At 44.3% G+C, this 24880-nt stretch overlaps 1 long non-coding RNA gene across 1 annotated transcript in view; it reads left to right on the plus strand.

Moving 5' to 3' along the window:
- LOC126982903 (uncharacterized) overlaps positions 1-24880 on the plus strand; it is a 38718-nt gene that overhangs the window by 4352 nt on the left and 9486 nt on the right. Inside the window, exon 2 of the long non-coding RNA XR_007735388.1 lies at positions 16736-17185. This is a non-coding gene — a long non-coding RNA (uncharacterized LOC126982903). The remainder of the gene's footprint in view (positions 1-16735; positions 17186-24880) is intronic.

Genomic DNA, 24880 nt, shown 5'->3' on the forward strand with positions numbered 1-24880 from the left:
TCAAATAAGTAATCATTTTGTGTTACATTTTATTCACTATAAGGATTAATATTATGTGGTGAGTGTGATGCCGTGTTTCTGTCGAACGGAGAATGAGTGCCTTCTTACTATGACTGTCTTAATATATTCACCACAGCATGTGCTTGGGATCTGTGTCTGTGTGTGTGAATGATGTACTTGCAAAGTTTCTTGGCAGCTTTGAATGTGTGGAAGGTGCCATGCAAAAGGAAACAGATTTTGGAGACCTAGTTGCTAGATATATCAGTTTCCAAAAAGTTGCGCTATTATTGGTGTCACCATGATGCTTGTCTTTTTTGACTACCCACTCTGGTTCTGTGGTGGGGTGATGGTGCCCACTTGATTTTTATATTTTTATGGGGGGGGAAGGTGACTGAGGAATGAAGAAACACACTCAAAAGCTCACATGCTATTCATATAAATATTACAATATACTCCCCAATAAAAATGCCCCATAAAGAAATTAAATTTAGTTCCAGAGACTCTACCCTCTTGAAGGAGTTTAATTTGTAGGAAGGGAATGCAGTAGAAGGAAAACTATCCCAGAGTTTACCATTGAAAGGGTTGAAAGAGTGTTTAGTAGCTATTCAAAGAAAGGTGGGTGTGGTGGTGTGACATACAGTGCTGTCTGATTGATACGTTATACTGCCTACCTTGGTAGCCACAAAACTAAGTTCTTGTTAACGAGCCTTATCTGTGGTCTAGAATAATGCTTGGTATGTCAGTCTTGGTCAATACTACTTTGTTTTATTATGAACTTAAATGTATACAGACTGACAATGCTGTGATTTGCCTGTCTTACTGGTCACAGAACACACAGATTAAGAGTGTTTATTGCTGTCCAACTAACTCATTAGGCACAGACCTTGCAAACGAGTGGTAAGTCATTGGAACCCAACCAGTTACTAGGCACTACTCTTGCAAACTAGAGTAACAGTTATGGTATTGCTGTCCAGCCAATCAGTCACTAAGCACACTTCAGACAACACTTTTAATAGATATGTTTTTTCCATCACCTGCAGTTACTTTGGCCATATCAAGCTTATCCATCTATGTATACTCTTTCTACAGTCAAGAGCTTTTCATAAATTCCAAAAATACGTTAAAATAAACAGATTTGATATAGTAATGATGATGATATTAGGGACTCTGTCATTATCATTACTGAACACAGAACTATTTGATTCATCTCCTTTATTAGTTGACTTTATGGAAATAATTATATTTTCCAGTAAATAGACACAAAGAAAGTGGGGGACAGTGGTAAGAGCATAACAAAACACATAGAAAAGTGTGTACAGTTAGCCATTAAAGTAAATTCTAACTCAGAATCTCAGCAAGGATATGAAAATGTAGACAATTCTTATCTACTAATGTAAATTGTTCTTTTATGACTATAGATGTTTTCTACACTTACTGAGCTTAGCCTTCGGATGATGGGTAAAATATCAGTGTTTTTATACATGATGTGTGGCAAGAAATTAATTTAGTTAGGGCTTGTATATGATATTGTGTGCAACATATCAATTCAAATCACTTCTGTGTGCATATAAAATCCTTGGTCCATAGACAGTGTTGTGATATGTTAGGGTGACATTTGCAACAGGTAACAATGGTTGGTATGTTATTTTACAGTACTTTAGGAGGCAGATCAAGAGATAAAAAAAAAGAGAAAAAAAATGCCCTCTGGCACATCATTGATTTGTGATGCATGTGGAATGTTGTGTGTTTATTAATCACTATACCCAGTTGATGACACACACACACACACACACACACACACTCACACACACACACACACACACACACACTCATTTGGCTTGGATAGAGTAGGGTTGCATGAGGGTATAGGTTAGGGTCTCTCTCTCTCTCTCTCTCTCTCTCTCTCTCTCTCTCTCTCTCTCTCTCTCTCTCTCTCTCTCTCTCTCTCTCTCTCTCTCTCTCTCTCTCTCTTTTTGTGTGCGTGTGTGTGTGTGTGGGGGGGGGGGGAGGGGAGTGATGAAAGAGAAGGAGGTTGTGGTATTAAATGTTTGGTTATAGTTAGGCGTGTACCGGCGGGCGTGCCAGGATGCTGCGTGTTCATTATGAAGAATAAACACTCGTAGGCTGCTGACGCGTGGGGGAATTCCTGCTGCTACTACTACTACCACCACTACGGTACTACTACTACTATTTTTTTTTTTTTACAGCAAAGGAGACAGTTCAAGGGTATAGAAAAGAAAACAATAATGAAAAAAAAAGACCGCTACTCACTGCTCCTAAAAAGAGTACAGAGGAGTAGCCGAAAGAGAGGTCAATTTCGGGAGGAGAGGTATCCTGATACCCTCCTCTTGAAAGAGTTCAAGTCGTAGGCAGGAGGAAATACAGATGAAGGAAGATTGTTCCAGAGATTACCAGCGTGAGGGATGAAAGAGTGAAGATGCTGGTTAACTCTTGCGTAAGGGATTTGGACAGTAAAGGGATCAGCTTGAGTAGAAAGTCGTGTGTGGCGAGGCCGCGGGAGGGGGGAGGCTTGCAAGTTCAGAAGAGCAGTCAGCGTGAAACTATCGATAGAAGATAGAGAGGCAACATGGCGGTGGAATTTAAGAGGTAGAAGACTATCAGCAAGAGGAGGAGAGCTGATGAGACGGAGCTTTTTTTTTTTAGACTCCACTCTGTCCAGAAGAGCTGTGTGAGTGGAGCCCCCCCCCACACGTGAGATGCATACTCCATACGAGGGCGGACAAAGCCCCTGTATATGGATAGCAACTGTGCGGGGGAGAAGAACTGATGGAGACGATACAGAACGCCCAGTCTCGAGGAAGCTGATTTCGTAAGAGAGGAGATGTGAAGTTTCCAATTAAGATTTTGAGTTAAGGATAGACCGAGGATATTTAGTGCTGAAGAAGTGAGTGAGCTGAGTGTTGTCGAAGAATAGGGGATAGGTGTTTGGGAGATTGTGTCGAGTTGATAGGTGGAGAAATTAAGTTTTTGAGGCATTGAAGGACACAAGGTTCCGTTTACCCCAATTCGAAATGATAGCAAGGTCTGAGGTTAAACGTTCTGCAGCCTCCAGTCTGGAGTCCTGTAATTCCTGTTGAGGGGGTCTTCCATTGAAAGAATATGAATAATGCAGAGTGGAATCGTCAGTGTATGAGTGGATAGGACAGTTTGTTATGGAAAGATCATTGATGAATAACAGAAAGAGAGTGGGTGATAGGATAGAGCCCTGTGGAACACCACTGTTGATAGGTTTAGGGGAAGAGCAGTGACCGTCTATCACCCCAGAGATATAACGGCCGGAAAGTAAACTGGAGATAAGGGAACAGAAAGAGAGGAAAGAATCCGAAAGAGGGCAGTTTAGAGAGCAAAGAGTTGTGTCAGACTCTATCGAAAGCTTTCGATATGTCTAGCGCAACTGAGAAAGTTTCACCGAAACGGCTAAGAGAGGATGACCAAGAATCAGTCAAGAGAGCAAGAAGATCGCCAGTAGAACGCCCCTTGCGGGACCAATACTGGCGATCAGATAGAAGGTCAGAAGTGGAAAGGTGCTTTTGAGTCTTAACTGATAGATAGATAGATAGGAAAGTAAAGCTATAGGGCGGTAGTTTGAGGGGTTGGATCGGTCACCCTTCTTAGGCACAGGCTGTATGAAGGCATACTTCCAGCAGGAAGGAAAGGTAGATGTTGACAGGCAGAGGCGAAAGAGTTTGACTACTACTACTACTACTACTACTACTGTTCTTGCAGCTGCTATTGGTATTGTACATAAATCTGAATTCTACACGCAACTATCCTTCTAGTTTCCATTGAAAGAGCATGTCATAAAGAACTCGAATAAGGAGGGAAGAATAAAGAGCTAGGACAAGGGGAGGATAGCAGCATTAATAATAATAATAATGATGATAATAATGGTACAGTTATAAAGCTACATATTTAGTTCTATATTCAAGGGGGGGGGGGGGGAACTGTCAGCGATAATTCTGTATTTGAAAGCGCGTTATTTAAAGAAGTCAAAACAGTACATATATTTTCACTTAATATGTCATTAAGTGTGGAGGAAAAAATTATCGCTCTAATTAACAGTTGAGTGGCCAAGCCGTTCATATGTGCGTGTGTGTGTGTGTATGTGTGTGTGTGTGTGGAGAGAGAGAGAGAGAGAGAGAGAGAGAGAGAGAGAGAGAGAGAGAGAGAGAGAGAGAGAGAGAGAGAGAGAGAGAGAGAGAGAGAGACACCCCCCCCCAGCGGCGGGCCGTTGCCCGCTCATCGACATATATGTACCCATTTACAATATGTAAGATGTAAAAAATATATATATATATATATATATATATATATATATATATATATATATATATATATATATAGAGAGAGAGAGAGAGAGAGAGAGAGAGAGAGAGAGAGAGAGAGAGAGAGAGAGAGAGAGAGAGAGAGAGAGAGAGAGAGAGAGAGAGAGAGAGAGAGAGAGAACGGATTTCCTGTCGCCCATGTAGATAAGACAATCTTGCTTGGCGTTGGTGGTGGTTATGAAAGTTGTGATGGGGTTGTCTGTGGTTGCAGTGGTGGTGGTGGTGGAAATAGCCGTGTTGTTGATGGTAGGTACTACTGAAGAAGAAGTAGTGTAGTAGGGGATGGATAGTAGTGGTGGTGATTGTAGTGGTGACCGTGATGAACGCAAGGACAATGGCTGACAAGGGTGTGGCTGGCATGGTGTGTGGAAATGATAATTGTGCTGGTGGAGGTGATTGATGTAGTGAGTGATGGTGGTGGAGGAGGTAGTGGTAGTGATGGTAGGAGTGATGGTATTGGCAGTCGCAGTTGTAGCCTTGTTGATTGATGATGGTGATGACAAAGAAGACTGCAGTAGTGGTGGTGGTAGTAGTGGTAGTGGTGGTGATGGTGGTGGTGGTGGTTGTTGCGTGAGGTTCCTTCGATATGAGACTCGTGATCAATAGATTTTTGATCCGACTATGCGAGAGTGAGGAGGGAGAGAGAGAGGGAGGAAAGGGGAAGAGGAGGGAGAGGGAGCGGGATAGGGAGAATAAAAGTATGAGGAGAGAGGAAGGGGAAGAGGAGGAAGAAGGAGCGGGATAGGGAGAATAAAAGTATGAGGAGAGAGGAAGGGGAAGAGGAGGAAGAGGGAGAGGGTGAGGTGGAAGCAGTGAAGGGGTAAGAAGGAAAAGAGAAGGGCAGTAATGGGAAGGGGAAGAGGAGGGAGAGGGAGAAAGTGAGGTAGAGGCAGAGAAGGGGTAAAAGGGAGAAGAGAAGAGTAATGGGAAGGGGAAGAGGAGGGTCGTGGGAGAAGGTGAGGTAGAGGCAGTGAAGGGGTAAGAGGGAGAAGAGAAGAGTAATGGGAAGGGGAAGAGGAGGGTCGTGGGAGAAGGTGAGGTAGAGGCAGTGAAGGGGTAAGAGGGAGAAGAGAAGAAGAGTAATGGGAAGGGGTTACTATTTTATAAAAGGCATCGTGAGTTCATAGAGGGAGAGATAAAATAAAGGATGTAGGATGACTCATGGCAAAGGTTTAGAATAGATAACATAAAAACTACTACATAGGCAAGAACTGGCTATAGAGTGGTAGAAAGGAATAGAGTGGTAGCAGAATAGAATAGACTTAGGTGTTGTGTAGTGAGCGGTAGTGAGCGTCAATACCATAGATACCGTCGTAATAGGCTGGATGTTATTTTATAGAGCGGGGTGATGGGGGGTAGTAGGTTGACATCAGCTGGTTTTAAAGTGTGCTGACTGCCCTATTTTGCTCTCTTTTATGTTCTCAAGTTTTATGAAAGGGAAAATATATATAAGAGAGGGGACAGGAATGTGAAGAGAGGGTAAGGAAAAGGAAGAAGGTGAAAGAGAAGGGAGAGAGGGAGAATAGACAAATAGTGGAATAAAGGAAAGTAAAATGGACAGAAAGATAGATATAAGTAGAAAAATCAGAGAGAGAGAGAGAGAGAGAGAGAGAGAGAGAGAGAGAGAGAGAGAGAGAGAGAGAGAGAGAGAGAGAGAGAGAGGTCACTGGGAATAGTAAGGGGATGAAAAGGGGGAAGGAGGGGAGGACGCCTGAATATTGTATCGTGAGGGGAAGGGAGGGAGAGGAAAGGAGAGGGAGGGGAGGATGGTTAAAGCTGTAGTGGGGAGGAGGGGAGGAAGGTGAGCAAGGCAAGGGTGACAAGGGAAGGAGGGGAGAAGGGGAGAAAGGGATGATAGAAGAAGGGTTCAATATGGGGGTGAAGGACGGAGGGGAAAAAGGGGACACACACACACACACACACACACACACACACACACACACACACACACACACACACTGTACTTTGTTGTGATCCTCCTCCTCCTCCTCATTCTCCCCCCCCCCCCCCACACAACCATACCACCACCACTACCACATCACCACCACCACCACCACCATCACCACCACTACCACATCACCACCACCACTACCACTCGTTTGTTAAGTGGTTCTCTGTTTCTCCCTTTTTAATTTGCAAGCACGCGTGTTTGCTTCATTAAGAGAGAGAGAGAGAGAGAGAGAGAGAGAGAGAGAGAGAGAGAGAGAGAGAGAGAGAGAGAGAGAGAGAGAGAGAGAGAGAGAGAGAGAGAGAAACTTTACTACGAAAGAGCTAGAGTATCGTCCAGAGCACTTTAGAAACGTAGGTAAAGGAGGAGGGATGGGATACGGGGGGGGCGGGGGGGGGGAGGTGGAGGGGGTAGGGGATAGGAAGTGGTAAGGTAAAGGTAACAAAGTGGAGGGGGTAAGGGAAGGTTAGGTTGAAGTGGAAGTGGAAGGGGAAGGCATTATTGAAGTGGAGGTGAAGATGGGAGGTGGTGGTGATGGGACTGATGGCGTCCGTAATGGTGAAGGAGGAGGAGGAGGAGGAGGAGGAGGAGGTGAAGGTGGTGAAGGAAGAGGAGGAGGAGGAGGAGGAAGAGAACGGAGAAGGTGGAAGAAGAGGTCACGGTAGCCTTAGCATATTGATAAAGGTGGAGATAAAAATGGAGAGGTGGAAGAATTGATGATGAAGGAGGAGGAGGAGGAGGAGGAGATAATGAGGTGAGAGGAGAAGAAAGATAGCATGAATAAATAATAACGAATGGGAAGATGATAATGAAAGATGAGGCAGAAGAGATGGAGGAGGAGGAGGAGGTGGAAAAAGAAGAAAGTGGTAGGAGGAGCAGATTGTGAGGCATGAAGGTGGAGGAAAAAAGTTAAGGATGTTTTTAAGGTGATAATGGATAGAAAGGAAACATGGGGACATGGAAATGCAGGCAACAGAAAGGCTATTGGCTCATTACGAGGTTGCCCGCTCTGGTGATTTAATCTGCTCGACAGCCACTTGGTGCCCGCAGAGCAGATGGAAGCACTTCGATATTCAGTGTACTCCTGACGCAACGAAATGACTGTCGATTCGATTTTTGAAAGAGTTGATTGTATTCGCATTTACTACTTTTGAAGGAAGATTGTTCCAATGGCGGATGACTCGGTTTAAGAAGAAACTCCTGCTAATGTCTGTGCTACTGTCACTGCTACAGCGACTCGACTGAATGGGTAAGCCGTTATTTCTAGTTCTTGGGTTGGTTTGCATTTCAAAGAACTTTGAGTGATCGATGTCGTTGAACTTTTTCAGGTACTTAAAGACTTATATCCTATCCCCTCGTAGGCGTCTTTTTCTCCATTGTAAAGAGATTGAGTCGCTTGAGTCTTTCCTCGTACGGTTGAGCCCTTAAGGATGGAATAATTTTCGTGGTGCGTCGTTGAACCCTTTCCAGTAATTCAGTGTCCTTTCAGCATAGGAGACCAGAACTGTACTGCATACTCGAAATGCGGTCTTGCCATGGAATTATACAAGGATAACATTACGTTTGGCTTTTTCTATTCGAAGTTCTTCGCTATGAACCGTGGTATGTACAGTGCTTCGCGTGTTTCAGGTCACTGTTGATGTGTGTGTGTGTGTGTGTGACCCGGCCTCTTGCACCGCCTGCAGAGGTTTTCCATGTATGATGTATATATGGTTACTATTTCTGGACTCATTGTGCATGACTTTACATTTGTCAACATTAAAGGACATTTGCCACTATTCAGACCATTCGATGATTTGATTTTGATTAAGGTCCTTTTGGATGATTTCGCAGTCGGGCTTTGTGAGGGCCTTTCCACCCACCTTGGTGTTATCAGCAAATTTCGATAGAGAGGATTTCAATCCTGATTCCAGGTCGTTGATATATATGATATAGAGATTGGGTCCCAGCACTGACCCTTCAGGTACTCCACTCGTAACTGGAAGCCACTCGGATACCTGTCTGTTGAGTAGCACTCGTTGTTTTTTGTCGGTGAGCCAATCTCTTATCCACGCGATTAGATTAGCTCCAATACCCGCAGATTGTAGTTTCCAGGTACCTTGTCGAGGGGTTTCTGGAAGTCCAGGTATATAACCACTAGTAATCTGATCACCCCAGTTCTTATAATATACCTTGAAAGAAGTCCATTAGATTAGTTAGGCAGGAACGCTTGCTTCTGAAACCGTGCTGAGGAGGAGGAGGTGGAGGAGAAGGAGGAGGAGGAGGACGTAGTGATGGTAGACAGACAGTAGGAGGATCGAATTGCTTTAATCATGAAGGTGGAGTTAATAGATAAAGGAGGTGATGAAAGAAGTGATGAAGGAGAGAGAGGGATGATGATGAAGAGAAGGAAAAGGAGATAGAAGAAGACTAGTGGTGTAAGAATAGGAGGAGGAGGAGGAGAGGTGAGGGGAGCGAATCACACCTGTCCTCTCTCACCTATGTTTTCGGGAACCAATTAAGAGCGGCAGGTGTTTGTTATGGTCGTGGCGGCTGTTCCATCCACGTGGGTGATGGGGGAGGGGAGGAAGGGAGGGAGGAGAAAATGAGGGAGGGAGGAAGGAGGAGAAAATGAAGGTAATGGGGAGGGAGGAAAGGATAAAGGAGGGAAGAACTGGGAAAGGAAGGAAGGAAGGAGAAGAAAAAGAGGGGAAGGAGGGAGGGAGGGAGGAGAAAATGAGGGTAATGGGGGAAGGAGGAAGGGAGGAGAATGGGGAAGGGAGGGAGGAAGGGATAAAGGAGGGAAGAACTGGGAAAGGAAGGAAGGAAGGAAGGAGAAGAAAAAGAGGGGAAGGAGGGAGATAGGGAGGAGAAAATCAAGGTAATGGGGGAGGGAGGAGAAAAGGAGGAGAATGGGGAAAGGAAGGAAGGAAGGAAAAGAAAAAGAGGGGAAGGAGGGAGATAGGGAGGAGAAAATCAAGGTAATGGGGGAGGGAGGAAGGGAGGAGAAAAGGAGGAGAATGGGGAAGGGAGGGAGGAAGGATAAATGGAGGGGAATGGGGAAGGGAGGGAAGGAGGAGAAATGGAGGGAAATGGGGAAGGGAGGGAACTCAGTGAAGGAGGAGAAACGGAGGGGAAAGGCGAAGGGAAGGAGGGAGGGTTAGAAAAGGAGGTAGAAATAGGGAGGAGGGAGGAAAAAGAGGGGAGAATGAGTGAGTGAGATAGGGAGGGGAGAAGAAGGATGGAATGGCGGAGGGAGGGAGATAAAAAAAAAGCTGTGTTGGGGGTGTTTCCTTGCTTCCTCCCATTCCCATATTCCTCCATTTATGTGCTGGGTAGGGTTAAGGGAAGGGTAGGAGGAAGGGGGTGAGGAAAGAGGGTGAGGAAGAGAGGAGAGATTATTATAGGGAGGGGGAATGGATGCTTCTTTCCTTCCTTTCTCTCCCTCTCCACTCATATTTGTTTCAGTTTCCCCTTTCCATCCTCTATTCTCTCTCTCTCTCTCTCTCTCTCTCCTCCAACGTCTTTTCCCTCCTTCACCTCTCTCCCTTCGTCTTTCTCTTCTCCTCCTTTCTTTCTTCCTCCATCTTTCCACTCCTCATATTTGCCTCAGTCTCCCCTTTCCCTCCTATTCTTAATTTCCTCCATCTCTTCTTTTCTCCATTCTTCCATTTACTCCTTTCGTCCCCTACTCCCTATCCCCCATATCATTGACAGAAGGGGGGGGGGGAGAATGGGTAAGGAAAGGGGAATAAAGAAAATGGGGATAGGTTTCTTATGTTCTTTTCTTTATTCAATCTTGCTTCACCTTCCTTTATCAGCATCATTTCCTTTATTCCCCCTTTTACGTAACCTTTCTGAGCACTTTTTTTTCTCCCCTTTCTATCTCAAACTTTTTTTTTTTTTACTTCTTCATTCTTCCACTTTTCTCCTCGCTTCCTTTCTTTTATTTACTTTATCACATCTTAACTTCCCTTGTTCCTTGTTCCCGTTTCCCTCTTCACACTCTTCGTTTCTTGACTCTTTTCTTTCTCTCCCTCATTCTTTATATTTTTCTCTATTTTCAGACCATGCATTTTCCTCCCTCCCTCCCTCCCTTACTTTTGTTTTCAGTCCCTCTCTCTCTTCTTATTCTCTTCTTCATATCCTCCTTCAGTCATCCTTTTCCCATCTCTGTTTTTATATCTTTCGTTTTTTTTTTTATTCCTCTCTCTCTCTCTCTCTCTCTTTCTCCCTCCCTTACTTTTGTTTTCAGTCCTTCTCTCTCTTCTTATTCTCTCCTTCATATCCTCCTTCAGACATCCTTTTCCCATCTCTCTTTTTATATCTTTTTCTCTCTCTCTCTCTCTCTCTCTCTCTCTCTCTCTCTCTCCCTTACTTTTGTTTTCCGTCCCTCTCTCTCTTCTTATTCTCTCCTTCATATCCTCCTTCAGACATCCTTTTCCCATCTCTTTTTATATCTTTTTCGTTTTTTTATTCCTCTTTTCCTCTTTCCTCTCTCCCTCCCTCCCTTACTTTTGTTTTCAGTCCCTCTTCTTATTCTTTCCTTCATTATCCTCCTTCAGTTATCCTTTTCTTATCTCTCTCTTTTTTTTATTCCTCTTTTCCTCTTTCCCTCTCTGCCTTGCTCTTTTTCATCCCCCTTTTCCTCCTACATATTTTTTCTTTCTTCTTTCCTTCTTCCCTCCTTCATTCTTTTGTACTCTCTTCCCCCTTTGATAATAAGTGTCAGATTCTTCAGGTTGGAACTAAAAATAGCAAGCTCGATTAAGGATTTTTTTATATATTTTTTTTATTACGTGTACGCCTGTAACGCCGGTAGGCTCTCTTGAGGGTCTTGGAATCTAGTCAGCCCCAGCCCGTCATGGCGCAGGCAAGTGTTTATAGTGGCGCCATCTTCTCTTGGCTCATGCTGCCCCTCGGTGTGAAACTCAAAAGCGCGCAGCGTGATAAGAATCTTGTCAAAATCGCGGCGTCAAAACTCAAATTCTGCCAGAAATGCACTGACGCAGCAATTCAAGCTAAGAGAATGTTGGGCCTCATTGATATAAGCTCCTCATTTAAGAATAAAGATGTAATTCAGGAGCAGTAAGTAGCGGGATTTTTTTTTCATTATTGTTTTTCTTTTTACGCCCTTGAACTGTCTCTCTGCTGTAAAAAAAAAGAAAAAAAAATACCGCTACCACTATATAATAATTAAGTCAGATCACATTGGAATGCATGGACCAGTCTTGGCCTCCCCACCATGCAAGGGACAAAGGGCCAGTTCGACAGTACAACACAGAGGGCCAGTTTAACAGTTCGTAAGCTCCCCAACCAAACACACACACACAAAAAAAAACGAAAATTCCTTATATTGTGTTTGCGATTGATATAAATTGGATTAAATTTTAGCAGACAACGCGGGAAGTCTCTTTAGTATCTGGTATTGCGAAAAAACCCGGATCATTGTGGAGATTATAGTTTGGTTTGGGCGCTTACAATGACTCTGTTGGACTGTCGAACTAGCCCAGAGTCATTGTAAGCACCCGAACCAAACTTTATTCTCCACAATGATCCGCTATTTCCACTCATACCAGATACTAAAGAGTTTTCCTGTGTGGTTTTCTAAAATTTCCTCCTTTTTATATCAACGCCAAACACTGTACAAGAAATTTTCGTAGTATTTTGTGTTTGGCTTTGAGGCTTACAAACTTGCTGTACTGGGACCATATTCTCAAACGCTTCGCCGCTCACACACTCACATTTGACAGGTTTTTTGAAGGTCTATTGGGCATTTCCAGAGGTACATTTATGATCCAGGTGGTAGTTTGACCCCTCTTCTGTACCTTTAACGTGAAAAGCATCCATGAAAACCCGATTAAACTCCATTTTAGCCTTTGGAAATATCTTATGACATAAGAGGTGGAAGCGTCTGAGAATACCGATCCTGGACTATGAAGTGGACCATTGTTGAACCAGCCTGACCGCCGCTTCCTCCACCTCAATATTCGCTAAGGTAGAAATGTAAAGCTTTTGTGTCCGTATGATGTCGTTGCACTTAGGCTTTTAAAAACAGCAGGGATTTTAGTGGAAAGGACAAGGATTTATGGAGAAACAACTGGGAATTTTATTAAGGACAGACCACCAGTTCTTGTCAGGAGCATTGTGTCTGTGGTAGAGATGTATCGGATATCCGCATCCGCATCCGCATCCGCGGAACATCCGCATATTTTTTCACATCCGCGTCCGCATCCGCATCCGTAGTTGTGATAAACTGAACATCCGCCTCCGCATCCGCATTTGTGGTGAAATATACATCCGCATCCGCATCCGCATCCGCACTCTACAGAGGATGTGTGGATGCGGATGTGTTTTGTGTATTGCACAACCTATAGATTATAGAGTAATATATAGACACGCAGCTACAGACTAGCAGAGTAGTAGAGTACTGCCTGGTGCTTACAGACTTAGAGTTCAGACAGAGCTTAGAAATGTGGAGTAAATTTATTGATGTGTGTCTAATGAATTAATTATCTAGTAAAACTAAAGCAAATAATATCACGGATTCATTTCCTTTCAAACTTACACAACGTAATGTGTCTAGAATTTAGGGGAAGGTCAGGAGGAGGGGGCGAATTTTACTTAGTGACTATGAAGTAAAAATACTTAGTAAATAAACTGCAAACTGTGAATGGTGGAATGTTAGATACTTAGTAACGACAGATGAGTGAGTCACTGTGTGTGTGTGTGTGTGTGTGTGTGTGTGTGTGAGGAGGGTGAAGAGGGAGATAGAGAGGAGGCTTATCACCCTTGCTTGTCACCTTCACCCCGATGCCTTACTGCTGGAGAGAGAGAGAGAGAGAGAGAGAGAGAGAGAGAGAGAGAGAGAGAGAGAGAGAGAGAGAGAGAGAGAGAGAGATTGTAATGTGTGTGTCGTGTGGCTGAGTAATGTCGTACATTGCAGTCTTAGACCATATTCCCACTTCACACGGTAGAATTCAGTGCTTCTTCCTTAAATACTTTTAATGCGAATGTTTCCATAATTATACAAATAATAATATTAAAAAAATATGAACCGGCAGCGCTGAGCTCTTCTTATCGCACGAGTTTTCCTGTTGTCGCCTGTTTCCCCTGATACAGTGAGTTGCCGATGAAAAGATTTTCACAGAGGAAGGGTAATATTAGCTATTGTTTTATTATTATTATCATTATTACTGTTATAGAGGGCTTTTCGATGTATTTCTTACTAGAATTTAATGCAATGAATCATTAGAATAAAGTAATTTTCTTTTCACATTTGCTAAGCATCTCGAAAATTTATAATACTGATCCATAAGTTGTAAACTGGCATTCTGAGCATAAGTCCTACACAGTACACTGGCAGCTAGGTCATCAGTTTGGTAAGAGTTTGCCTTCGAAGGAAGAAGTACTGCTCCTTCCTTGCTTTGCTCCTCGCTGATAATACAGTTTGCCAGTGATGGTTTAAAAGGATATTATAATCAAGTTTACAAAGCCTTATTGTTCTGTGCTGACTGCTACAGCAGCTGAAAAAGGGCGTCACATAGCAGTGAAGTGTGGAAATATTTTATGAGCAAGTCAAGTGACCTAGCACAGTGTCTGTTGTGCAAGAAAGATTATTCACGAAAGGGACGTGGAACTACATCTTTGAAAAACCACTTGAAATCACTGCATAAAGAACAGTTTGAAGAGTTAATGGCAAAAGAGACAAAGAAGTTGGAAGAAAAAATAAATATAGAAAAAACACCTTTGCAAAAAGCAAAGACAGATGCTAAGCAAAGGAATGTTGCTGAGTATTTTCAGAGTGCAAAATTATGGGATGCTTCTAACCCTAAGGCAAAGAAACTGGATAAATGCATTGCAGAAATGTTAGTCATGGATGATTTGCCTTTCAGTCATGTTGAGGACATAGGATTCATGAGACTGATGACTGAAGCTGCTCCACTATACAGTCTAAAGCAGCGAAATTTCTATTCATTAATGATATGTAGTGATATGTATGAGTCTATTTTCAAGAAAATAAAAGAAATAATTGATGAAGTGAAGCAAGACAACAAACTTTCCTTCACAACTGATGTGTGGTCAGATACCTCAGCAGGTGTCTCATTGCTGAGTTTAACTGCACATACCATAAATAAGGAATTTGAAAGAACAAACTTTGTGCTAGGTGCTGAACCACTGGAAGAACGACATACAGGAGAATATATTTCCAAAATGTTGGATGATATGCTGATGAAGTGGGACATGTCTCGTACAAATGTGCACTGTGTTCTGCGTGATGCTGGAGCAAATATGAAAAAAGCTCCGTTTCTCTCAGGTGTAAATAATTTGGATTGTACTGTGCATAAAATACAGCTGATTGCTAAAACTGGGTTATCATCACATTGTGATATAGAAAACATGATCAAAAAAACTCGTAGTATTGCTACGCACTTTCATCACTCAACTATGGCACAAGATGAACTTAAAAAGATTCAGGACAGGCTGCAAGTACCTAAACTCTCTGTTATTCATGATACACCCACAAGATGGAATAGCACCTTACACATGCTAAGAAGAACACTAGAAATAAAGGAATCTGTGTGTGTGTATGCTGCTACCAACTCCAAAATCAAACAGCCCAGCAATACTGAGTGGTTGATTATGCATAAATGTGTACAAGCCTTACAACCTTATGAAGATATCACAAAAAAACTTAGTGACTCCACATCAACAGCAGCTGAAGTGATTCCACTTGTAAAGTCCTTAAAACACACTCTTCAGCATACCACATCAGTAGTTTCTAACCCTGTTGAAGAAACTCATACTTCAGATACAAGCTCTGAAGATGAACCAGGCTCAGGATCAGTGATTGAGTTAAATGAAGACACACAAGCAACACAGGCAGTAAACTTCATGAAAGAAGCAATGCAAGCTGATGTTGAGAAAAGATTTTCTTGGATTGAAAATGAAGATCTTTACAGAATTGCAACATATATTGGCCCAAGATACAAGAGTAAATTTTTTTCTTCATCTCACGTCACTGATCAAGTAAAATCATCACTTGCCAGAGTATGTGAGGAGCTTCGTCAGACAACTATTCTAGAAGAGGAAGATGGAGAACCAAGAAGGAAACGAAGAAGAGATGATATGAGTGAAACACCTGTGGAACATTAGATGAAGCAATGACCTCTATTCTTGCCTCCAGCAGTGATGATGAAGCAGAAAACTCATCTGTCGTAACTTTACTCATGAAAGATATTGAGAAATATCACAGAGAGAAAAGAATAAGTGGAACAAGTCAAGATAGTTTGCAATGGTGGAAGACAATGAAGACAGTCTACCCTGATTTGGCAAAGGTAGCTTGCCAGTATCTCTCCTGTCCACCAAGTAGCGTTGCTAGTGAGCAGCTGTTTAGTAGTGCTGGCTTGATACATGACGCTAAGCGCAATCGGCTTTTGCCAGAAAAGGTAGATAAGCTACTGTTTTTTAAACGAAACTTGCCCATCTTGAACTTTAAATATTAAGTAATAAATATGTGTTTATAGTATCAGTTCAATCAGTTGGTTATAGATTTATAGTTAACCACTTTCAAAAGGGTGGAGGTTGGGGAAAGTGGTCGGTGGGATGCACGACGAGTTTGGTCCACGTCCCGCATCCTGGTAACGCACAAAATGTGTGGCTGAAACTCGTCATAAAACTTTATTGTAACAAAAAGTACTTCCACTTTACTTCCACTAGTATACTCAGGAACTCCCTTCCTGCGTCTGTATTTACGTCTTCCTATGACTTAAATACTTTCAAAGAGAGAAGTATCAACTATTAAGACACCATTCGAACTCATTTGGCAGTATTTTGGTTCTCCCACCTTATTTGTTACTTCTCCTGTCTGCATGGTCTGACACTGAAACAGGCTTTTTTTTGGGGGGGGGTCCTCTTGGTGAGAACGTTTGACGTAAAAACATCCGCATCCGCATCCGCGAGGATATCATATTTTGATATCCGCATCCGCATTTGCATCCGCATTTTAGTAGAGACTGATATCCGCATTCACATTTGCATCCGCAAAATGACATCCGCATATACATCCGCATCCGCGGATGTCTGAAATTCGACATCCGATACATCTCTAGTCTGTGGTCTGAGCATATTATGTGGATCTATGTAAATCTCTCTCTCTCTCTCTCTCTCTCTCTCTCTCTCTCTCTCTCTCTCTCTCTCTCTCTCTCTCTCTCTCATCTTTCTTATAGTCTACCACATTGTCTCGTTTCTTTACGATCTAACACTCATTTTCTCTCCCTCCTTCCCTCCCTCCCTTCCTCCTTTCCTCCTCCTTCCCTTCCTCCTTTCCTCCTCTCCTTCCTCCTTTCCTCCCCCTCCTACTCCTCCTCCTCTCTCCCCCTCCTCTTCCTCCTCTCTCCCCCTCTCTCCCTTCCCCCTTCTCCCTGCAGCCCCGCCCACTCGTTTGTTTTTTCTCCCTCAGTTCGGGCCACGCCGCTCTACCCTCGCCCTGCACAGCCCTCCAACAGACGCACAGCCGACCTACAAACACCCCGACAGGCACCGGAGTCCCTCAGACAACACACAGGCATCTGACCTCGCGCCACCCCCCTGACAGACAGCCTGACCTCCGCCAACAACCCAACCGCATCATTCAACAGACCCAGACAAACAGACAGCCCAATTTACGCCCCTGCAGACACACAAACACACAGACTACCCCAATAAAATCCCCCCTGGAGCCTTTACCGTCGGACTCCTAAAGCCACAGAGACATAAACAGATAGACACACATACAGTCATTGCCGCAGGAACTTCAACTGCGTTCCCGACAGTCTTAGACACCGACAGCTATCTACCGACAGCCCTTTACCGACAGCAGGAGGATGAGTGAGGCGGACATGCCGTGGTCATACAACAACAAGAACAACAGGTTAGTGTGTTGGCAGTAATAGTGATTGTTGTTGATGACGTTGTATTTGTTTTTGTTATTGCTGTTATTGTTATTTTTTTTTTAGTTTATGCTGTTATTGTTAATTTGTTGATGTTGAAGTTGTTGTTGTTGTTGTTGTTGTTGATGTTGTTGCTCTTGTTCTTTTTCTTCTTTTTCTTCTTGGTCTTGTTTTTCTTGTTCTTGTTCTTTATCTTTTTCATCTTCGTTATTTTTTCTTGTTCTTTTCCTTGTCCTTGTTCTAGTTTGTTGTTGTTGTTGTTGTTGTTGTTGTTGTTGTTGTTGTTGTTGCCTTCGCCGGTACAGTCGTCGCTGCATCCTCACCTGCCTTCCTCCTCCGGCAACACCTTTAATTAACACACACATCACGTGACACTTTATTCCGTCCCTTGATTAACACATTTATTTCAGTTATTTCCCGACGCACACACGCCACTTGTCCTGCTGGGATCTTGCAGGTGGAAGAGGAAGTCAGGGGGCATGGGGAGGGGAGGGGAAGGGTTGGGGACGGCGGGGAAAGGACGGAAGGAAAGAGGGAAGAGGAGGAAGAGAAGATGGGGAAGGCACATGGGGAGTAAGGGATTGAAGGAGAGGGGGGGGATGGGGTGAGGAATAGGATGGGAGAGAGGAGGGGAGTTTTGAGGTGGTGGGGAAATAGCGTAAGGAAAGGAGGAACAGGGGGACGAGAAGATGGGGAAGGCACAGAGGGAGTAGGGGATTGAAGGAGAGGGGGTGGGGGTGAGGAATAGGATGCAAGAGGGGAGGGGAAGGGTTGGGGACGGTGGGGAATTAAGGAAAGAGGGAAGAGGAGGAAAAGAAGATGGGGAAGGCACAGAGGGAGTAGGGGATTGAAGGAGACGGGGGGGGGGGGGTTGGGGTGAGAAATGAGGTGGAAGAGGGGAGGGGAAGGGTTGGGGGCGGTGGGGAAATAGCTTAAGGAAAGGGGAAACAGGAGGAAGAGAAGATGGGGGAAGACACACAAGGAGTAAGGGATTGAAGGAGAGGGGGTAGGGGTGAGGAATAGGGTGCAAGAGGGGAGGGGAAGGGTTGGGGACGGTGGGGAATTAGCTTAAGGAAAGAGAGAAGAGGAGGAAGAGAAGATGGGAAAAGCACAGAGGGGGTAAGGGATTGAAGGAGAGGGGGTAGGGGTGAGGAATAGGGTGCAAGAGGGGAGGGGAAGGGTTGGGGACGGTGGGGAATTAGCTTAAGGAAAGAGGGAAGAGGAGGAAGAGAAGATGGGAAAAGCACAGAGGGGGTAAGGGATTGAAGGAGAGGGGGTAGGGGTGAGGAATAGGGTGCAAGAGGGGAGGGGAAGGGTTGGGGACGGTGGGGAAATAGGGTAAGGAAAGGGGGAACAGGAGGAAGAGAAGATGGGGAAGGCACAGAGGGAGTAAGGGATGAAAGGGGGCGGGGAGATGAGGAATGGGGTGCAAGGGTTCACAGAGTATATAAAGAGAAGGGAGGAAGGGGAGAAGGGAGACGTTGGGGAGAGGGGTGAAGACTTGAGGTAAGGGAAGTATATAAAGAGAAGGGAGGAAGAGCTAGAGAAGGGAGACGTTAGGGGGAGCGGTGAAGACTTGATGTAAGGGAAGAAAGGGGTGGAGGAAGATGGACATAGGAGAGACCCTGGAGATGAAAGGGGTTAACGGGAGGTTGTAAGTACAGTAGAAGGGAACAAAGAAAACAAATAAAAAGTGGAGAGGGAAAGATATAGACACAGGGAAGGGACAAGTATGAAAGGGGTGGGGAAAGAGACTCAGTGAAGGGGGTAGGGAAACTATAGAGATGAATGGGGCTTAGGGAGAAAGGAAAATAGAAGAATGGGAGGAAAAAAAGGGAAGGGGAAGGGAAAGAAACATAGAGAAGGAGATGGGGGAAGATAAATTATAAGAAAGGAGGTAAAGATAAAAGGGGAAAGGTAAGATGGATGGTAAGAAGAAAAGGGGGAAAGGAAACGAGCCGGAATAAAAAGAAAAGTGGACAAAGGGTGGAAGAGGGAAAGGGATAGGAAATGGTAGGAAAGGAAAGAGGTAAGGAGTAAGTAGGGGAAGAGTGTAGGGTAGGGATGCAAGAGTGTGAAGGAGGGAGGAAAGGAAAAATAAATGGAGAAAAGGAAAGGTAGAATGAAGGTAGATGGATGATTTTTTTGGGGGGCCATAGAATCCTGTCTGGGCTATTGGGCCATAATTATTTTTTTCAGTTTGTAAGTTTTGTTCATTTCATTGTTTTTGTTTTTATCATCATCATTTACATGCAGCTCATCCACACAGCTTAACATATATAAATAAAAAAATAAAAAAATAAATCTTGGAGGACCTTACCTAAGCTGGCTAAGCAGGGGTAGGCGGGGACACACAGGCTCACAACGTTCATATACACGGGGTTGTGTGGCCCAGCAATAGACCAACATCGCATATAAAAATGAGATAACATATATATCAATTTTAAATGTACCACCTGCTGATTATCACGTGGACAACAACAGATGGATGAAGGAAGGGAATAGTAATTGTGGGTGGGAGGGGAGAGAGATGCAAGGAGGGAATAAGGGAAGAACGGGGCAAGGATAAACGGATAGGGAGGAGGAAGGAAGGCAACGAGAACTGGAAAATGGGAAAGGAGTTACTATAATGATAGACTGAAAAAGTAAAGAGATGGGAAATGTAGGTAAAAGGGGAAAGAAATAGTGTGTGTGTGGATTGCAGAGTACGGATTGAAGGATTAAGAGCAATGAAAAATTCGGAAAAGTTGTATAAAGATAAGTAGATGAAGGAAGTAGATAGGAAGTGTAGGTGAGGGGCGAGGGGGGGGGGAGCTGAGAGGTAGGGGAAGAGTGTAGGGAAGGAACTAAGATGGAAGGAGGGAGGAAGGGAGGAATTGAACGAGGGTAAGGTGGTATAGTGACGATGGAAGAGGAAAGGAGGAGGACAAACTGAGTGCCAGGGGGGAAGGTTAGGGGCGGGGGGGGGTGGGGTCGCGTTCCTAGGCACTGTTGCACGCTGGCATCCCCACCTGTGGAGCACCTGCCGTGTTCATTAAGCTGCGGTCACCTGTATGGCGTGCTCCTGCTCTTTAGCCCGCCCTCTTCCGTCTGTTTGCTTGTCTGTCTGTCTGTTCATGTGTTTGTGGGTCAGTCCATTTGCTCATGAATATCTGTCTGTCTGTCTAGTATGTGTGTGTGTGTGTGTGTGTGTGTGTGTGTGTGTGTGTGTGTGTGTGTGTGTATTTACCTAGTTGTAAAATACAGGAAAAAAGCCAGGAAAAGGAAATACAGGAAAATAAATAGAGGAAAAGAGTGTGTGTGTGTGTGTGTGTGTGTGTGTGTGTGTGTGTGTGTGTGTGTGTGTGTGTGTGTGTGTGTGTGTCTGTCAGTCGTCTTTATTAATCTTGCTCTGTGTGGTCGGCAGTTGTTGTTTTCTCTGTATGTTTGTGTCTGTGTCTGTGTGTTTGTTTCTTTGTCTGTGGTTACATTCCTGTTGTATTTCGCTGGGTGTGATTGTTTCTTCGTGTTTGTTGACGTGTTTCTTGTTTATCTTTTGTGTTTTGTTTTGGTTGCCTCTGCTTTATCATTGTTGTCTGTTCGGCTTTATTTTCTCTCACTCTGTAATTCAATTTTTTCTCTGTAATTAATTAAAAAATCATAGTAATTTGATTTTGCTCATGAATTTTTCTAATATTCATCCCTCCTCCTCCTCCTCCTCCTCCTCCTCCTCCTGCTCGTGTTCCTCCTCCGAGCAATATCTTACCTAAGCTTCATTAATGCGACCCCCGCGGCTCGGCTTAATAAGACGGAAGGAAAGAAGGAAGGAACCAACCTACGTAACGTGTGTGTGTGTGTGTGTGTGTGTGTGTGTGTGTGTCATCGGGCTGTTGTCAAGACGAGGTAGTTATCGTTGTGGTGGTGGTGATGTTGTTGTTGTTGTTGGTATTGGTGGTGGTGGTATTGATATTGGTGATGCAGCTGTTGCTAGCGTTGACACACACACACACACACACACACACACACACACACACACACACACACACACACCGCGCTGCAAGGCTTCACGGGCAAACAGGCGGCGGTTCGAGCCCCGCTCAGGCCGGTCTCTTTCCGTTGACTAGGAGTGGTTACTGTCTCCCCTTGAGCAAGGGGGATGGGGTGTGTGGTGTGTGAGGTCCTGGCAGTACCCAGAGATCGACGATAATGAGCATGCACTTGCTCGTGTCGGGAGGGTACCTGCTGGCGAAAGCGAGTCCAACTCGTGATCAGGCCGTGGTGAATTACACACATACACACATGCTAAATCAACTCCCCCGAAGTTGAGTGTTCTGTATTGTCTCCATTTTTTTTAACTTACCACCCTCCCAGATGCTATTCATATAGAGGGGCCTTGTCCGCCCTCGTATGGAGTACGCATCTCATTTGTGTGGGGGCTCCACACACAGCCCTACTGGGCAAAGTAGAGTCTAAGGCTCTTCGTCTCATCAGCTCCCCTTCTCTTACTGACAGTCTCCTACCTCTTAAATTCCGCCGCACTGTTGCCTTTCTTTCTAGCTTCTACTGATATTTTTATGCTGATTATTCTTCTGAACTTGCTAACTGCATGCCTCCTCCACTCCCGCGGTCCCGCTGCACACGACTGTCTATCTTATCTCTATGATACCCAAATCCCTTATGCAAGAGTTAACCAGGATTTTTATAAATTCCTTCCTTTCAACTGGTAAACTGGAGCAGCCTACCTGTGTCTATTTCCTTCTGCCTACTACTTAAACACTTTTAAGAGGGGGGACCAAGACACCTCCAAATGACTCCGACCCCTCTGTTTTGGACCCTTCAAGTGAATACCGTTTGTGGGAGCAGCGTCATTGCCGGCATTTATTTTTATTTTTTGTGCTCTTTACGTGCCTCCTTTTCTGAACACACACACACACACACACACACACACACACACACACACACACACACACACACACACACACTTGTGAAAGGAGTGGACTCGAATGAAAGAAAATAATATAAGGAAAGAAAAGACAAAGAATTGTTAAGAAAAAGGCAAATGTAAATGAGAGGAATAAATTAACGATATAAGGAGAGAGAGAGAGAGAGAGAGAGAGAGAGAGAGAGAGAGAGAGAGAGCATTGAAAGCAGAACTGAGGATATAAAAAAAGCAGAAAGTGAAACAATAAGAAAAGGAGAGAAAGGAACATAAAAGCACTATATATAAGTAAATGAATGCAAAACGAATTGGCGAAATTAGGTGGAGTGAAACGCCGTCAAGGACATGGCGCTCGTTTCCGGGTGTGAAGTATTACGGCATTTCTTGCTTGATTACATATTGCACGTGCTGATTGTGGCCTGTTTGGCGAGGTGTCTGGATTCAAAGAGGGCAGGATGGAAAGGAATGAGCTCGTAACACGTAACAACCTCCAGTGCCTCCCCCCACTTTGGATCGTTGAAAAAGAAGTGCACAATGAATGGTTCGATCACGAGCAAGCTTGATAGCAAGTCTTTTATGTGTAATGGCTTTTTTTCAGCGAATGAAAACTTGAAGACAGATTGTCCAATCATTTTGTGCATGATCTTGAGTCCAACAGTATCATATTCATGCTCATTCACTCCTTCCTCAAGCACAGCACCAGGACGATGTTCCTTGATGCAGAGTCTGGGGAGGAAGGTGAACAAATGGCAAGATTTGAATTGATCAGTTGCAGGTCAGCAGCTTGCCTTTTCATTCTCGCCTCAGTCAAATCCTTGTGCTGGTCAAATGCGTGTGACAAATCTGTGAACTCCCGCATTGGGGTGTTATTCGCTGGTGTTACAGGCCGTGACAGTCCAAAGGGCTCTGATTTTTAGACATTTCGCTCCCACGTATCATACTCTTCGTGCTCTTAAATGACCTCACCAGTGTCATTTCGATGACAAGATCCGCGCTGAGGACTGCACAAAACTTGCTGTTCTGAGGGATACATTGAAAACCTTGTACAGATTTCTTGAATGTTTCCGGACAGCTGATGAGAAGTTGGTCCATCTCTTGGACATAGAAGCAAGTTGATTTCCAGTAGTCGTAATTCCCTGCTGCAGCGAATATCAGCAAACATTTAGAAACACCGCGAAGGTGAATCAACTAAAAACCTGTTCGGTCAGCCTTAATGAATGACCTTGCAACTTCTGCCACCGTTTGGTAATTCAGCCACAACTGGCGTGAGTGTTCTGCCGGCCGATACTCTGAACAAAATCATCTTTACGGCTCCACTTGACTGACCGGAGCTGCCACGCCTTGTCTAGTCACTTCTCGAAGCCTGTGACTGACAACAAATATAAATATCCTCCGTCAATCAATTCCAGATGTTCACAACTCGGTCGATGAAGAAGAACTTTGATTATTGGTTATACTCCAACGTGCTAAAGTTCAAATGGTGTTCTCTCAACTACATCAACTCGTTTCTTCTCGTATGATAAGTAATTGTTACGAACATTGGTTGTATTTTACTAGTGTTTTAGAAATGTCTATCTAAATATTTTAGAAGATATTATTTTTAACAATTACCCGTCAAACGATTAAACATTTCATGTAGCTGAGAACAACATTCTAACCAAAGGTAAAGGAGAACCAACACCGTAAAGTTCTTCATCGACCAAGTTGTAAATATTTAGAATTGCTTGACAGAGGATATTTGAATTTGATGTCAGACGCAGGCTTCAAGAACTGACTAGGCAAAATTTGTCAGCTCCGGTCAGGCAAGTGGAGCCGTGAAGATGACTTTATCCTGAGTAGCAATTCAGACGCGGGAGCCCAGACGACCAGAGTCCATTAACAATGAAAGAAATTACGAAATTTTATTACGAAAGAATTATATGAAAGTAAAATGCAAGTAATGAAGGTAGATGATGATAACACACACACACACACACACACACACACACACACACACACACACACACACACACACACACACACACACACACACACACACACACACACACACACACACACGTGAGGTTGTCCTAGTATCGACCACGAGCGGGTAAACTTAGGTCTCCGGTGTGCTAGGGGGAGGGCGGGTAAGGTGACGTTTTGTTTGCTCTCCGCTATTGTTGCTACCTGTCTGTGGGCGGGCTGCGGCGGTGCGGTGGTGGGTGTGGTGGTGCTGGTGGTGCGGTGCTTGGTGTGGTGATGGTGGTGGTGGTGGTGGTGATGGGGGTGTGGTGGTGGTGATGGGGGTGTGGTGGTGGTGGTGGGGGTGTGGTGTTGGTGAGGGTGGAGTTTGTGAATAGAAGAACGATTATAGAGGGTGATGATGGAGGTGATGGTAATGGAGGAGGAGGAGGAGAAGGAGGAGGATATAGACTCAGGTATTCCAAGGTCCTTCATAGTGGCCATTACTGTATATCAATAAACATACCGCAGGATAATGGACACACACACACACACACACACACACACACACACACACACACACACACACACACACACACACACACACACACACACACACACACACACACACACACACACACACACACACACACACACACACAGGTAAGGTCAGTGTGAGATCAAAATGGATAGTTCTTATTAATATTTCAGTCCAGGAACAGATCGATCGATGCCACAACTCTACCTTGGCCCACTTTTCTCTCTCTCTCTCTCTCTCTCTCTCTCTCTCTCTCTCTCTCTCTCTCTCTCTCTCTCT

This window comes from Eriocheir sinensis, chromosome 52 (genome assembly GCF_024679095.1).
Source record: "Eriocheir sinensis breed Jianghai 21 chromosome 52, ASM2467909v1, whole genome shotgun sequence".
In the NCBI taxonomy this organism is placed as follows: Eukaryota; Metazoa; Arthropoda; class Malacostraca; order Decapoda; family Varunidae; genus Eriocheir; species Eriocheir sinensis.